Genomic DNA, 16,633 nt, shown 5'->3' on the forward strand with positions numbered 1-16,633 from the left:
AAAAATTTGTGTTCCAAACATATAATGTTTATAGCCAAACATATGAAAAACAGTCTTTTTCATCCGTGCAGTTTCGACGAAACATCATAAAATTTTGCAACAGTGGATTGGTGAATTACTCCCTCTGTAATGCTAAAGGCATTTCTGAGTGTTTCAAAGCTACTCCAAAATTTTCATCGGAATGGGAAATGATGTTCCATATCGGCTATAAAAAGGAGATTCCGTGTCTTTGAGCTAAACATGGAATCGGGCAGCACTCAGTGACAAGAGAGAAGTTCATCACTGCGGTATCATAATGGATTACATAGTCAAAGTGAGCCAGAAATAACGGGCTGCCACTATAGCTAAGCTAAACTGTACACAATTGGCAAAGTTCCCACACTGTAAGAAAAATATGTTCTTCATATGTTCCGATATAAACAAAATGTGTTTCGGGCATGTAACACAATGTTCCTAAACAAACACTAAATGTTTGGGACATCTATGTTAATATATTATATTTGGGGCATGAATGTTTCATAAAAATAATATGTGTGAATGTAAACATATATAAATTTACAAATTTCGAGTAAACATATATATGTTGTGATATTTTATTCAGAGGGTGACAGAGAGAGAGAGAAAGAAAGAAATAGAGATGGAAAAAGGGAGGGTTGACGAAAGGTATCAACATAACACAGCGAGAGAATCAAAAGAGAGCAATTTCTGTGAAACCGCTAGTATGTTGTTTCGGAAAACTGTTTTATGATAAGGCCAAAAATTTGATATGCTTAAGTCTAAATATTATTTAATTTGAATATCAGAATGAGTATTTGGAGTAAAGAGAATAGACATTCGGAACCAAGAGAATAGACATTTGAAAAACAAAACAGCATGTGTTTTCGCTTTGAGAGCAAAATTTTATATGTGTGTGAAAATAAATACGTATTTAAAACCCTAGACACAAACCAATTGTAATAGATTAGGGGGAAAAAATTTGGGATTTTTCCAAAAAACTAATTTTTTGGAAAAACTATTGGGAATTTTTAATTAAAATTTACAGGAACAATTCCAAGGATACACCCTACATAACGGTTTATTTATTTTGGAAATATATTAACCAACGCAAGAGATATGTGGTGAGACATTTGGGAAAGGGAGCAGACCCAGATCTCTGGAACGGGATATCTTGCCAGGACTACCTAACCGGCCGTGTTTAGTCCTATGGAATACCTATCGAACAAGGTATAGCATATATCAAGATTTGATTTCTAAGATACCAAATACGCTCTTTTAATTTCTGTATTTATTGTCCTAAATTTTTGGAGAGGATCAGTGGCCATATCTCAGGAACGAAGTTAGCCTCTGACTTAAAATTTATGACAAATTAATGTGCTTGGAACACCCTTCAATCACAGGGTAAAAATTTGGTGATGCGATTTTGCATAACTCCTAAATTGTTCCTTCAATATTGCTTATTTTACCTATGAATTTTCGGAGGGGAGGAATGCGTCCTGCAGGTGTGTGACACATCCTGCCGATATAACTCCCACACAAATTCATACTCCTAGAGTCGCCCTTTCGATCAAAAGAAACAGCGAATCAAGAATTGATTTTGGGACTGCTCCACCTCCTCATCAATATGACCATTTTTTAACTCAAAAAAATACAAAACTGAAGACAAGCAAAGCAGAAAAATTTCGCACAAGATGATTGGCCAGGAGCTGTGCTAATTAGAGGTGTGCACGTGACACGAAATTGTCGTGACTCACGAAAATTTTCGTGATTCGTGCGTGAGTCGTGAGTCACGCTCATGACAACAGCGTGAGTGTGCGTAAGCGTGATTAACAAACCAAAATGTCGTGCGTGAGTCACGAAAATAATATCTTCGTGAGTGTGCGTGAGTAATGAATTACACTCACGACAATATTCCTGCTCACCACCATAAAACGCTTAAGAGTTAAAATCAATTACAATTCTAGTGACACCTGAGATGTTAAGAGTTTAATAACACCCTCGATTTAATAATGCTCATGTTTTCAGACACTTCGGTAAGGTAAATTAATCATAAAATTATTCGTGAGTCACGATATTTTTCGTGATTCACGGTATTTTTCGTGAGTCACGGTATTTTTTGTGAGTCACGACGTTTTCGTGCGTGGGTGTGCGTGAGCGTGAGTCCTACCAAAAAATATCGTGCGTGAGTATGATTTTTCTGTCGTGAGTGTGCGTGAGCGTGAGTAAACTATTACTCACGTGCACACCTCTAGTGCTAATATCAACGGAACGGGGTGTCCTGCAAACATGGCTAACAACCATTCTAAAGCAACAAGAATTATCTATACGGATTAATGCCACCTTATCCCAGAATTGAGTTTAGTATACCCAGATACGCTCAAATACAGCCAATAATATGCTGGATTTCTGCCCGGGAGCAGTGGCCATATCTTTGGAGTGAATTAACCTGCCAACATGAGATGACCACTGCTGTATAGTACTAGGAAGCTGCTTTCCGGAATGGTGTCACTTTGTTCCAGAATTGATTTTGGTATTCCTAAATACGCCTGTTCAAATGTGGCCAATTTCATACCGGATTCTGGCCGGGAGCAGTGACCATATCTTTGGAGCGAATAATGCTGCCAACATGAGATAACCACTGCTGTATAGTACTGGGAAGCTGCTATCCAGAATGGTGTCACTTTGGGTATACCAAAATCAATTCTGGAACAAAGTGACACCATTCTGGAAAGCAGCTTCCTAAAACTATACAGTCAGTATTCGCATTTTTTTTTGCAATGGCAACCCTATAAAATTGGCGATTTTTTCGTATGCTATCATTCAATGAATTTTGATCATCTGATCACTGATCTTGTTTTGACAATATACTCTCTCTTCAACTCCGAAAATTGGTGTGCTAACGCCAACGCACAACTGTCATAGAACCAGCAACTTCCTTTTCTTTTGTGAAGTCAAAGAAATAAGTTGAATTCTAATCAAGACCGTGGACAATTGATAAAATATGAAAGTCTAATTTTTTCGTTGTATCTACGCAGAGATTTTCTCATCTTTATGTGGCTTCAGACACAAATCTTGCACAAATCATCAAGGAAAAACAAGAGGAGTTCCCCACGCAATAATTTTTTCTAAAAGTCCACTCCTCCACGTGAAGCACTTATCGGAGGGGAGGAGTGGAGCACAAATTTTGGATAAGACCTCAGATTTTCTTTGAGCACAAATTTTGGAAAAGACCTCAGATTTTCTTTGAGCACAAGTTCTGGAAGACGCCTCAACTTTTCCTGGAGCACAACCTTTAAAACTCAATTTTGGAAGAAAAGCTTAGATTTATTCCTGCCAATCGTCGTAGGAAAAATACCAATTTTTGCATAAGTAATTTGTTATGCGAATAATTTTTAATTTCTCCGAATTTAATTAAAAGTTTTCTAATTCTTATGAAAATATTTCAACTTTTCATAAAAATTTTCTTTGTTTTGGTTTTTGAAAATATGTTACGAAAATATCTATATAATTAAATATATTTTTATTCCGTAAGGAATTTCTAAATATTTGTAAATCGAATAAGAGATTTTTCATTATTTAAATTTAGGATTATGTATTTTTTCTATTATTAATTCTATTCCTAAACAAAATATCTCTAAATGACTGAAAAATTATGTGAATAAAATATAATTACAAAATGAATTGGTAAAGAAATTATCTGTGTGTTTCATAATACGGTAACGTTAGACTAGGCGAGAATTCATAAGGGATCCTGAATCAAAAGCGCCATCAGGATAATGGATAGGGAGGGTTTAGAGGCGACGATCTCCTTACACCTGAGATCGATAGAGTGTGATCAAATTAATTTGTTTTGACGGGGTTTTCCAATTTCAATTTAATTTTTATTTTCAATTATCTTGTGTCTGGTTTTCACATAGTATATTTTTTTCTTTTCAATTTTTTTTTTATAAAATGTCCAATAGATAAAAAAATAGGGAGTCTAGAATAAAATTTTCTGTAGGAATTCTTTCTGAAGTAGAGTGGACGAGAACCACCCCACCGACTGAAGCTAGTGTACAAAGGCTCCCGCAGTCCCCCTCGCTCAGAATCAATGTGGTAAAACACCCTACCACCAATCATTCAATACATGAATACAAATGACACCTTTCAGTATTTTATTTTATATCAGTTTGACCGTAGTTACAATTTACTTTCATTACAGAAATGGCACCCAACGTGGAGCTAGGTTTAGTACAAATTTGCGTACTTCTACGCCCTAAATAATTCTTAAATTTCAGGTGAAAGCATTGCTTTTAAAATGATATATCTGAGCTTTCTTCTAGAATCCATATTAGAGCTTAGCAGGAACTCAATATCATGAGGTTTAAAAGTTCGTGATAATTGACCGCGTAGATTCTATATGCCTTTCTCTTAATGGCAACGAAATTAATTTTTTAAAACCAGTCTATTCAAAAATTTGAATACAATGTTGTGTCTTAATCTCGAGCTGAAATTCGGACCTCATAATTGACTTGGAATACATTTCGTTTGGCGCTCGCTTTTCAGTGCCCAGTAAATTTTTGAGAATCGCTCGATGAGATACCATGTCCGTTTTCTACCATTAAAGGTTACAATATTGAGTTCCCATAGGCATATTTGTTACTTTATTTTTAAACCAGTTGATTACACTGAAACATTTTACATTTTTTCTAGTCAACAACCGTCATGTATGGAACACACTAAGTCTGTATTAGAATTTTTTTTTTCAGCACAAAAAAATACCCTTTTGAAGTGATTTAGTCACACCAATTTAGTATTTCATTTATTTCCTTTTTGTCCAATTGTGATTTTCTGAACATGGCTGTGGCAAGATCGCCACCTCCGACCGCATCTGGCAATACCAATTGCTCAATCTGCAATGAAATCCTTGAAGAATCACAAGATTGTTTTTTGATTTCACAATGCAGTCATGCATTTCATCGAAATTGCATGGAACGTATTTCAGCTAATGCAAGCGAATGCCCCACATGCAAACGACCATGTGAACTTTCTGATTTTCGTTCTATGAATACTCAGAATATTTTACCAATCCAAAATGATCCTACGGATCCTGGAAATTCAAATTCTGTTAAAGTATCGAAAGCCACACGGGGTAAAGGTCGAGGAGCTTTTGCAAAACAGTACACCACAAGAAGTTCTGTTAAAAATTTATTTCCGAACACAGCACAATCCGTTCAAACCTATAATTTAGAATTTGAATCTGCACGTAATGTGGGTGAAAGAACACCTGGTAGAGATACAAGTTTGGTTCAAAATCCACCAAATATTCCTGACAGACGAACACCGAATGATTCAAATATCGGTCGTAGTACTGATGTTGGTCATGTTGACCATATAGATTATGCTACAATAAATAAAATGATCGAAACGACTGTTACTAAAATTCTTCAGAATTTTAGAATTGAACCAAGACAATTCGAATCATAATCCGAATCATAATCCGTCTCCGGAATTACACCATCCTACATATCCGACTAATAACAATCAATTCCAGGCTCAGGACAGAATTGATTCTCCTAGTAGTCATTTTTCATTGGAGACTGATATAATAGCGTCGATTATAAAGAATTGGAATCTCCAATTCGATGGATCCGCTCAGGGTCTGGATGTTGAAGAATTTTTATATGGCGTAAAGTCTCTTACAGTGGATAACTTCGATGGGGACTATACCGTAGTATGTAGGCATTTAAATGTTTTACTTACGGGTAAGGCTCGTGAATGGTTTTGGCGATATCGCAAACAAGCTGATTCTATTGTTTGGGAAGAATTTTGCGCGGCCATTCGCTACCAATACAAAGACTTTAAATCGGATGCTGATATTCGCGAAGAACTTCGCAATAGAAAGCAGCGCATTAATGAAACTTTTGAGACATTTTATGACTCGGTATCTACTATTTTGGATAGGCTTAGTACACCTATTCCTGAAGCTGAATTAATAGAAATGATAAAACGAAATTTACGTACTGACATAAGACATGAGCTTTTGTACGTGCCCATCTATTCTATAGCTCATCTCAGAAAATTGATACAGATGAGAGAAAATCTTCTGAATGAGGAGAATTGTCGAAGACAATTGGCCAATAAGGTACAAAATGTTCAATACACTAGAAGAAATGTAGCTGAAGTTGAATTTTTTAATGATACTTTTTCAGAGTCTGAGATAAATGACATTCCAGTAGTAGAGGCGTTGAACATTCAACAAAATTCTTTAAAATGTTGGAATTGTCAAGAATCCGGTCATTTTTGGGAAGGATTTTTATAAGCCCAATTGCCTGAAATGTGGTCAAAAGAAATTGTTCGTCCCAAAATACTCAGCCAACTCGCAACTTCCAAAAAACCAGTAGTGGATCTTTGTAGTGAAAATAGAACTACAAAGCTAGTTGAAAATTTTAACAATCCAATTATTTTACAAAATTGCAAGAATTTTGAACCTAATGATTCTATCAATAGGGACAACATTCCAAAACTTTACCCGATTCGTCCTTATCATCAAAGATGGTCTGAATATTTAAAAAAAGGAAAATAATTTTCCAAAACTCTGCTTTGACATTAAATCCGATTAGAAAACCTAAGAGGTCGACACTTCGACTCCGTCAATATTTTAAACAGAGACGTATTGCCTCCCGATATTTAATTTCCAGTATTGTCAATGATCCACAGGATCAAAGACTATATGCGAAAGTGAATTTTTTATGTTTTTGTGAACATGGCCTTTTAGACACGGGAGCAAATGTTTCCTGTATAGGATCTGATCTCGCACTTTGTGATTTTTCTGGTTCTAAGGAATTTCGAGAATTTAGATCATGTGTTAACACTGCCGACGGAATGAAACAGAGAGTCACAGGACTTTTAGATGTCGATGTTACATTTAAAAGCACTGTCCAACGTCACAGGATATTAAAAGTTCCCACTTTAAATCAGCGTTTGATATTAGGATTGGATTTCTGGAAGAAATTCAACCTTGCTCCAAACATTTTTGAGTCCATTGTTGTATCTTGTCCGTCTGACAATAAAAACAGTTTGTCCGCTTTAGAGTCCGACATGTTGTCCGTAAATTCAAAAAAGGAAGAGTCGATAGATTCAAATGTTACCAACTTTCCACTTACTCCAAGCCAAATTCAACAACTAGAGGCAGTAAAATCCCTCTTTCCAAATTTTGAAAAACAAGGGTTAGGGAAACCGGCTTACTTAAGCATACGATCGATGTTGGCGATGCCGAACCGATCAAACATCGGTTTTATCCAGTTTCTCCAGCTGTGGAGGAACTGATGTATAAAGAAATTGATCGAATGTTGGCACTGGGAGTTATAGAACCATCCTTTTCATCGTGGAGTTCACCAATGAGATTGGTTTTAAAACCAAATAAAGTCCGCCTGTGCTTAGACGCCAGGAAATTAAACTCCGTCACAAAGAAAGACGCTTATCCTTTGCAAAGTATAGAGGGAATATTTGCACGCTTACCCAAGGCAAATATAATATCAAAGCTTGATTTAAAAGACGCATTTTGGCAGATCGGCCTAGCCGATGAGGCAAAACCTCTTACTGCATTCGCAGTCCCTGGTAGACCACTGTACCAGTTTGTGGTTATGCCATTTGGACTGTGCAATGCACCTCAAACCATGTGCCGTCTAGTGGATGAACTAATTCCTGCAGATTTAAGACATTCTGTATTCGGTTATCTAGATGACTTGATTAGTCTCCGAGGATTTTCCTTCTCATCTAGCTGTCCTTGTCCGATTATCCGAACAATTCAGACGTGCAAATCTGACATTAAATGTTTCCAAAAGTCAGTTTTGTGTGACAGAGGCAAAACGCCTCAACTTTTCCTGGAGCACAACCTTTAAAACACAATTTTGGAAGAAAAGCTTAGATTTATTCCTGCCAATCGTCGTAGGAAAAATACCAATTTTTGCATAAGTAATTTGTTATGCGAATAATTTTTAATTTCTCCGAATTTAATTAAAAGTTTTCTAATTCTTATGAAAATATTTCAACTTTTCATAAAAATTTTCTTTGTTTTGGTTTTTGAAAATATGTTACGAAAATATCTATATAATTAAATATATTTTTATTCCGTAAGGAATTTCTAAATATTTGTAAATCGAATAAGAGATTTTTCATTATTTAAATTTAGGATTATGTATTTTTTCTATTATTAATTCTACTCCTAAACAAAATATCTCTAAATGACTGAAAAATTATGTGAATAAAATATAATTACAAAATGAATTGGTAAAGAAATTATCTGTGTGTTTCATAATACGGTAACGTTAGACTAGGCGAGAATTCATAAGGGATCCTGAATCAAAAGCGCCATCAGGATAATGGATAGGGAGGGTTTAGAGGCGACGATCTCCTTACACCTGAGATCGATAGAGTGTGATCAAATTAATCTGTTTTGACGGGGTTTTCCAATTTCAATTTAATTTTTATTTTCAATTATCTTGTGTCTGGTTTTCACATAGTATATTTTTTTCTTTTCAATTTTTTTTTATAAAATGTCCAATAGATAAAAAAAATAGGGAGTCTAGAATAAAATTTTCTGTAGGAATTCTTTCTGAAGTAGAGTGGACGAGAACCACCCCACCGACTGAAGCTAGTGTACAAAGGCTCCCGCAGTCCCCCTCGCTCAGAATCAATGTGGTAAAACACCCTACCACCAGTCATTCAATACATGAATACAAATGACACCTTTCAGTATTTTATTTTATATCAGTTTGACCGTAGTTACAATTTACTTTCATTACAGAAATGGCGCCCAACGTGGAGCTAGGTTTAGTACAAATTTGCGTACTTCTACGCCCTAAATAATTCTTAAATTTCAGGTGAAAGCATTGCTTTTAAAATGTTATATCTGAGCTTTCTTCTAGAATCCATATTAGAGCTTAGCAGGAACTCAATATCATGAGGTTTAAAAGTTCGTGATAATTGACCGCGTAGATTCTATATGCCTTTCTCTTAATGGCAACGAAATTAATTTTTTAAAACCAGTCTATTCAAAAATTTGAATACAATGTTGTGCCTTAATCTCGAGCTGAAATTCGGACCTCATAATTGACTTGGAATACATTTCGTTTGGCGCTCGCTTTTCAGTGTCCAGTAAATTTTTGAGAATCGCTCGATGAGATACCATGTCCGTTTTCTACCATTAAAGGTTACAATATTGAGTTCCCATAGGCATATTTGTTACTTTATTTTTAAACCAGTTGATTACACTGAAACATTTTACATTTTTTCTAGTCAACAACCGTCATGTATGGAACACACTAAGTCTGTATTAGAATTTTTTTTTCAGCACAAAAAAATACCCTTTTGAAGTGATTTAGTCACACCCATTTAGTATTTCATTTATTTCCCTTTTGTCCAATTGTGATTTTCTGAACATGGCTGTGGCAAGATCGCCACCTCCGACCGCATCTGGCAATACCAATTGCTCAATCTGCAATGAAATCCTTGAAGAATCACAAGATTGTTTTTTGATTTCACAATGCAGTCATGCATTTCATCGAAATTGCATGGAACGTATTTCAGCTAATGCAAGCGAATGCCCCACATGCAAACGACCATGTGAACTTTCTGATTTTCGTTCTATGAATACTCAGAATATTTTACCAATCCAAAATGATCCTACGGATCCTGGAAATTCAAATTCTGTTAAAGTATCGAAAGCCACACGGGGTAAAGGTCGAGGAGCTTTTGCAAAACAGTACACAACAAGAAGTTCTGTTAAAAATTTATTTCCGAACACAGCACAATCCGTTCAAACCTATAATTTAGAATTTGAATCTGCACGTAATGTGGGTGAAAGAACACCTGGTAGAGATACAAGTTTGGTTCAAAATCCACCAAATATTCCTGACAGACGAACACCGAATGATTCAAATATCGGTCGTAGTACTGATGTTGGTCATGTTGACCATATAGATTATGCTACAATAAATAAAATGATCGAAACGACTGTTACTAAAATTCTTCAGAATTTTAGAATTGAACCAAGACGAGATGGAAACAATTCGAATCATAATCCGTCTCCGGAATTACACCATCCTACATATCCGACTAATAACAATCAATTCCAGGCTCAGGACAGAATTGATTCTCCTAGTAGTCATTTTTCATTGGGGACTGATAGAATAGCGTCGATTATAAAGAATTGGAATCTCCAATTCGATGGATCCGCTCAGGGTCTGGATGTTGAAGAATTTTTATATGGCGTAAAGTCTCTTACAGTGGATAACTTCGATGGGGACTATACCGTAGTATGTAGGCATTTAAATGTTTTACTTACGGGTAAGGCTCGTGAATGGTTTTGGCGATATCGCAAACAAGCTGATTCTATTGTTTGGGAAGAATTTTGCGCGGCCATTCGCTACCAATACAAAGACTTTAAATCGGATGCTGATATTCGCGAAGAACTTCGCAATAGAAAGCAGCGCATTAATGAAACTTTTGAGACATTTTATGACTCGGTATCTACTATTTTGGATAGGCTTAGTACACCTATTCCTGAAGCTGAATTAATAGAAATGATAAAACGAAATTTACGTACTGACATAAGACATGAGCTTTTGTACGTGCCCATCTATTCTATAGCTCATCTCAGAAAATTGATACAGATGAGAGAAAATCTTCTGAATGAGGAGAATTGTCGAAGACAATTGGCCAATAAGGTACAAAATGTTCAATACACTAGAAGAAATGTAGCTGAAGTTGAATTTTTTAATGATACTTTTTCAGAGTCTGAGATAAATGACATTCCAGTAGTAGAGGCGTTGAATATTCAACAAAATTCTTTAAAATGCTGGAATTGTCAAGAATCCGGTCATTTTTGGGAAGGATTTTTATAAGCCCAATTGCCTGAAATGTGGTCAAAAGAAATTGTTCGTCCCAAAATACTCAGCCAACTCGCAACTTCCAAAAAACCAGTAGTGGATCTTTGTAGTGAAAATAGAACTACAAAGCTAGTTGAAAATTTTAACAATCCAATTATTTTACAAAATTGCAAGAATTTTGAACCTAATGATTCTATCAATAGGGACAACATTCCAAAACTTTACCCGATTCGTCCTTATCATCAAAGATGGTCTGAATATTTAAAAAAAGGAAAATAATTTTCCAAAACTCTGCTTTGACATTAAATCCGATTAGAAAACCTAAGAGGTCGACACTTCGACTCCGTCAATATTTTAAACAGAGACGTATTGCCTCCCGATATTTAATTTCCAGTATTGTCAATGATCCACAGGATCAAAGACTATATGCGAAAGTGAATTTTTTATGTTTTTGTGAACATGGCCTTTTAGACACGGGAGCAAATGTTTCCTGTATAGGATCTGATCTCGCACTTTGTGATTTTTCTGGTTCTAAGGAATTTCGAGAATTTAGATCATGTGTTAACACTGCCGACGGAATGAAACAGAGAGTCACAGGACTTTTAGATGTCGATGTTACATTTAAAAGCACTGTCCAACGTCACAGGATATTAAAAGTTCCCACTTTAAATCAGCGTTTGATATTAGGATTGGATTTCTGGAAGAAATTCAACCTTGCTCCAAACATTTTTGAGTCCATTGTTGTATCTTGTCCGTCTGACAATAAAAACAGTTTGTCCGCTTTAGAGTCCGACATGTTGTCCGTAAATTCAAAAAAGGAAGAGTCGATTGATTCAAATGTTACCAACTTTCCACTTACTCCAAGCCAAATTCAACAACTAGAGGCAGTAAAATCCCTCTTTCCAAATTTTGAAAAACAAGGGTTAGGGAAACCGGCTTACTTAAGCATACGATCGATGTTGGCGATGCCGAACCGATCAAACATCGGTTTTATCCAGTTTCTCCAGCTGTGGAGGAACTGATGTATAAAGAAATTGATCGAATGTTGGCACTGGGAGTTATAGAACCATCCTTTTCATCGTGGAGTTCACCAATGAGATTGGTTTTAAAACCAAATAAAGTCCGCCTGTGCTTAGACGCCAGGAAATTAAACTCCGTCACAAAGAAAGACGCTTATCCTTTGCAAAGTATAGAGGGAATATTTGCTCGCTTACCCAAGGCAAATATAATATCAAAGCTTGATTTAAAAGACGCATTTTGGCAGATCGGCCTAGCCGATGAGGCAAAACCTCTTACTGCATTCGCAGTCCCTGGTAGACCACTATACCAGTTTGTGGTTATGCCATTTGGACTGTGCAATGCACCTCAAACCATGTGCCGTCTAGTGGATGAACTAATTCCTGCAGATTTAAGACATTCTGTATTCGGTTATCTAGATGACTTGATTAGTCTCCGAGGATTTTCCTTCTCATCTAGCTGTCCTTGTCCGATTATCCGAACAATTCAGACGTGCAAATCTGACATTAAATGTTTCCAAAAGTCAGTTTTGTGTGACAGAGGCAAAGTATTTGGGATTTATAATTGGTCAATGTGGAGTGAAGACCGATCCTGATAAGATAGAATCTATCCTTTCTTGGCCAGTGCCTAAGAACTTGAAGCAGGTAAGGGGATTTCTGGGCTTATCAGGATGGTATCGACGGTTCATCGAAAATTTTTCATCCAAAGTATTTCCCATTACTGAGCTTCTGTCCACAAAGAAAAAGTTCGTGTGGACCGAGGAAGCTGATAAAGCCTTTAGGCTTATAAAGGAACATCTCACCACTGCTTCCATTTTAATCAACCCCGATTTCTCCAAAAAATTCTTTATACACTGCGATGCAAGTGATTTTAGAATCGGAGCAGTCTTGGTGTAGCATGATGAGAATGGGGAGGAAAAGCCAATAGCATACATGTCGAAGAAGCGTAACTCCGCACAGCGGAACTATAGCGTCACCGAACGTGAATGCTTGGCGGCGGTTGAGGCTATAAAAAAGTTCCGGTGCTACGTTGAGCTTCAGGAGTTTGAGATCATAACTGATCACTCCAGTTTGCTCTGGTTGATGAGGCAGCAGGACCTAACCGGGAGATTAGCCCGATGGGTTTTTAAACTCCAGGGTTATAGGTTCAGCTTTAGTCACCGAAAAGGCAAAGACAACGTAGTACCGGACGCTTTGTCCAGGATACCATGTGGTGATATATCAGCGATATCATCCACTGAACCTGAAATTGATTTGGATTCCCCATGTTTTATGGACAATGATTACATCTCTCTAAAGGAGAAGATTTTGGCTGATGAGTCAAAATATCCAGATACTAGAGTTATGGATAAATTTGTGTATATTAGGACACAACACTACAGTGGAGATGATGAACAAGATGAAATGTGCTGGAAATTGTGGATTCCATTTGGTCTCCGTAACAGCATCATCGCCAGATTTCATAGCTCTCCAATTGCCTGCCATGGAGGTACACAAAAGACTCTAGATCTCATTAGGCGAAACTTCTTTTGGCCAGGGATGGGAAAAGACGTCAAAGAATTTATACGTCTGAGAAATTTGCAAAACAACGAAAGCAACAAATCAAATCATGAAACCGGAAATGGGAAAGCAACTAATTTCCTATAGACCATTTCAACGTATTTATGTTGATATACTGGGACCATATCCTCGAAGTCGAAATAGGAATATTGGAATTTTGATTGTTTTGGACCACATGTCCAAATTTCACTGGTTGTTCCCATTGCGCAAGTTTACCTCGTCTCGTATACAAGAGCTTCTCCTTCAGCAAATTTTTCATGTATTTGGCGTACCAGAGGTGTTAGTGAGTGACAACGGCTCCCAATTTAAATGTAATGAGTTTAACGCTTTCCTAACGTCCTTTGGTATAAAACATACATATACAGCGGTCTACTCCCCTCAGTCGAATGCCTCTGAGAGGGTTAATCGCTCGATTATAGCTGGTATTCGATCTTTCCTCAAAGGAGACCAACGACTGTGGGACGAGAACTTGAATACAATAAGCTGTGCCCTGAGGAACTCCATCCACCAATCTACGAAATATTCACCTTATCATTCACTCTTTGGGTTCGATATGATTACCAATGGTAGCTCATATGAACTTCTTCGAAAGATAGAAATGTTGGACGAACCGACGAATGTGTTACCTCGGGATGATAACTTGAAAATACTTCGCAGCCAGATTCGAAAGCATATATCGGATGCATATGGCAGAAACCAGTACCAATATAACCTTCGAGCTCGCCCTATTTCTTTTAATATAGGTCAGGAAGTCTTTAGAAGAAATTTTGCACAAAGCAGTGCAGAAAAACATTTTAATGCTAAATTGTCACCCCTTTTCATAAAATCACGAATTAAAGAAAAGGTTGGTCAAAATTACTATATTTTAGAGGATTTAAATGGCAAGGTTGTATGCACATTTCATGCAAAGGACATTCGTCCTTAATGATTAATCCTCCAATTAATATTATTTCTTAAAAAGAAAATATTACTTGGTTTGTAATAAATTTTCTATTGAAATTCATTTCAATTAAATTTAATTTCCGTGAATTAGTCAGTATTCGCATTTTTTTTGCAATGGCAACCCTATAAAATTGGCGATTTTTTCGATTTGAATTTTGATCATCTGATCACTGATCTTGTTTTGACAATATACTCTCTCTTCAACTCCAAAAATTGGTGTGCTAACGCCAACGCACAACTTTCATAGAACCAGCAACTTCCTTTTCTTTTGTGAAGTCAAAGAAATAAGTTGAATTCTAATCAAGACCGTGGACAATTGATAAAATATGAAAGTCTAATTTTTTCGTTGCATCTACGCAGAGATTTTCTCATTTTTATCTGGCTTTAGACACAAAATCACGAATAAGGTAATGACTTAAATATTTTCTTACAAAATAGGTTTTCTGAAGAAAAATATATTTTCAATAATTTTTCCAGGCATGTGATTTTGTTTTTTCTATCAAAAATTCTAATGGCTTTGAGCTTCTACTCCACACAATTATCTTGAACGACAAGAGTATTTAACATCTTTTCGTGTGTATTTTCAAAATACCAAAAACTTCTGACAGACGTTTAAATCTTGCACAAATCATCAAGGAAAAACAAGAGGAGTTCCCCACGCAATAATTTTTTCTAAAAGTCCACTCCTCCACGTGAAGCACTTATCGGAGGGGAGGAGTGGAGCACAAATTTTGGATAAGACCTCAGATTTTCTTTGAGCACAAATTTTGGAAAAGACCTCAGATTTTCTTTGAGCACAAGTTCTGGAAGACGCCTCAACTTTTCCTGGAGCACAACCTTTAAAACACAATTTTGGAAGAAAAGCTTAGATTTATTCCTGCCAATCGGAGTTAAACTTTTTTCTGCGAGTGAAGCACAATTTTTTTCTGCCAAGTTTGAAGTCCAAATTTCCTACAAGCCAAGCTAAATTTTTTCCAACTAATGTATACATAATTCTTTGCCATTGGATCATAACAACAACTCAAGCCACAATATGATCTCTTAAAAAACAATATCAACACAAAACCCACAACGTCATCAAAAATGCTTTAGTAACCTTCATTCATCGTTTTTTAAATTATATGAAATTCTCATATCTTAAGTATATTCAAAATTCAATAATGATTTAACGTAGAAATCTTAACCAAAAATTTCCAAAATTTCACCATATTTTATTAAATTAAATTTTCCCCATAATTTCGTGGTTGGCATCTCTAACCATCAATAGAAATGAATTTACGCTAATTACTCACAATTCATAAATTCCATTGATAAAAACAAAAATGAAAAAAGAACAAAAAATGAATGAAAGTCAACTACATCATAGAGATTAAATCCATGCTGGCATAGCAAAACAACCAAAATTAACATCTCCCACTTGCACTCTGTAAAAGTTATCAGCAACATCTCAGTTGTCACGAAATGATCGTGTTACTAATTTCTTAAATATTATCGGCTATTTCGCAGCAAGGATTAAATTTCAATATGATTAAAGTTTACTTCCATTCAAAGTTTCAAAAAAAAAATAAATAAATAAATTAACATAATATACAACATTATAAGTCCAACAACAATAGAGAGAATTGAAGAAGGTGAATGAAAAAAAAAATTGTGAATGAAACAACAAAATTTACTATACGTATGATGTTTGAACAAAATTGCGTCGAGCCTAAAGTATTTTACATGTAATGTAATTAACATTTTTTGGCAGCTTACGACATCGAACTTCTTGGAGGCCTCTACGAACTTCGTTTAATCAGGTGAGTAAGCTCAGCTTCAATTGAATATAATGAAACCTTATTATTTTGTTGTTGTTGGTCAATCTCAATTTTTATTGCGTCTTAGTAAAAGCAAAGTGTAATATCAAAATTTGTTTGCATTTGCATTTTTTCTTTTGTTCTGATGATAGCCAAAGAGCTAAACCAAGTTACCATTTCTATATAAAAACTATCTACATCATTTTTTTTTTTTTTTTTTGTAATGAAGATTTTATAAATATAGTGAAATTTTCGTCGTAGGAAAAATACAAATTTTTGCATAAGTAATTTGTTATGCGAATAATTCTTAATTTCTCTGAATTTAATTAAAAGTTTTCTAATTCTTATGAAAATGTTTCAACTTTTCATAAAAATTTTCTTTGTTTTGGTTTTTGAAAATATGTTACGAAAATATCTATATAATTAAATATATTTTTATTCCGTAAGGAAT

At 35.6% G+C, this 16,633-nt stretch overlaps 1 protein-coding gene and 1 long non-coding RNA gene across 3 annotated transcripts in view; one reads left to right on the forward strand and one right to left on the reverse strand.

Moving 5' to 3' along the window:
• LOC142225541 (putative oxidoreductase YjmC) overlaps positions 1 to 16,633 on the reverse strand; it is a 47,115-nt gene that overhangs the window by 6,424 nt on the left and 24,058 nt on the right. The window lies entirely within an intron of this gene.
• LOC142225542 (uncharacterized) lies at positions 14,629 to 15,576 on the forward strand. The gene is made up of 2 exons (XR_012719311.1): positions 14,629 to 14,793; positions 14,864 to 15,576. It is a non-coding gene; the product is annotated as an uncharacterized LOC142225542 (long non-coding RNA).

The sequence above is a fragment of the Haematobia irritans genome, chromosome 2 (genome assembly GCF_050003625.1).
Source record: "Haematobia irritans isolate KBUSLIRL chromosome 2, ASM5000362v1, whole genome shotgun sequence".
Classification (NCBI taxonomy): Eukaryota; Metazoa; Arthropoda; class Insecta; order Diptera; family Muscidae; genus Haematobia; species Haematobia irritans.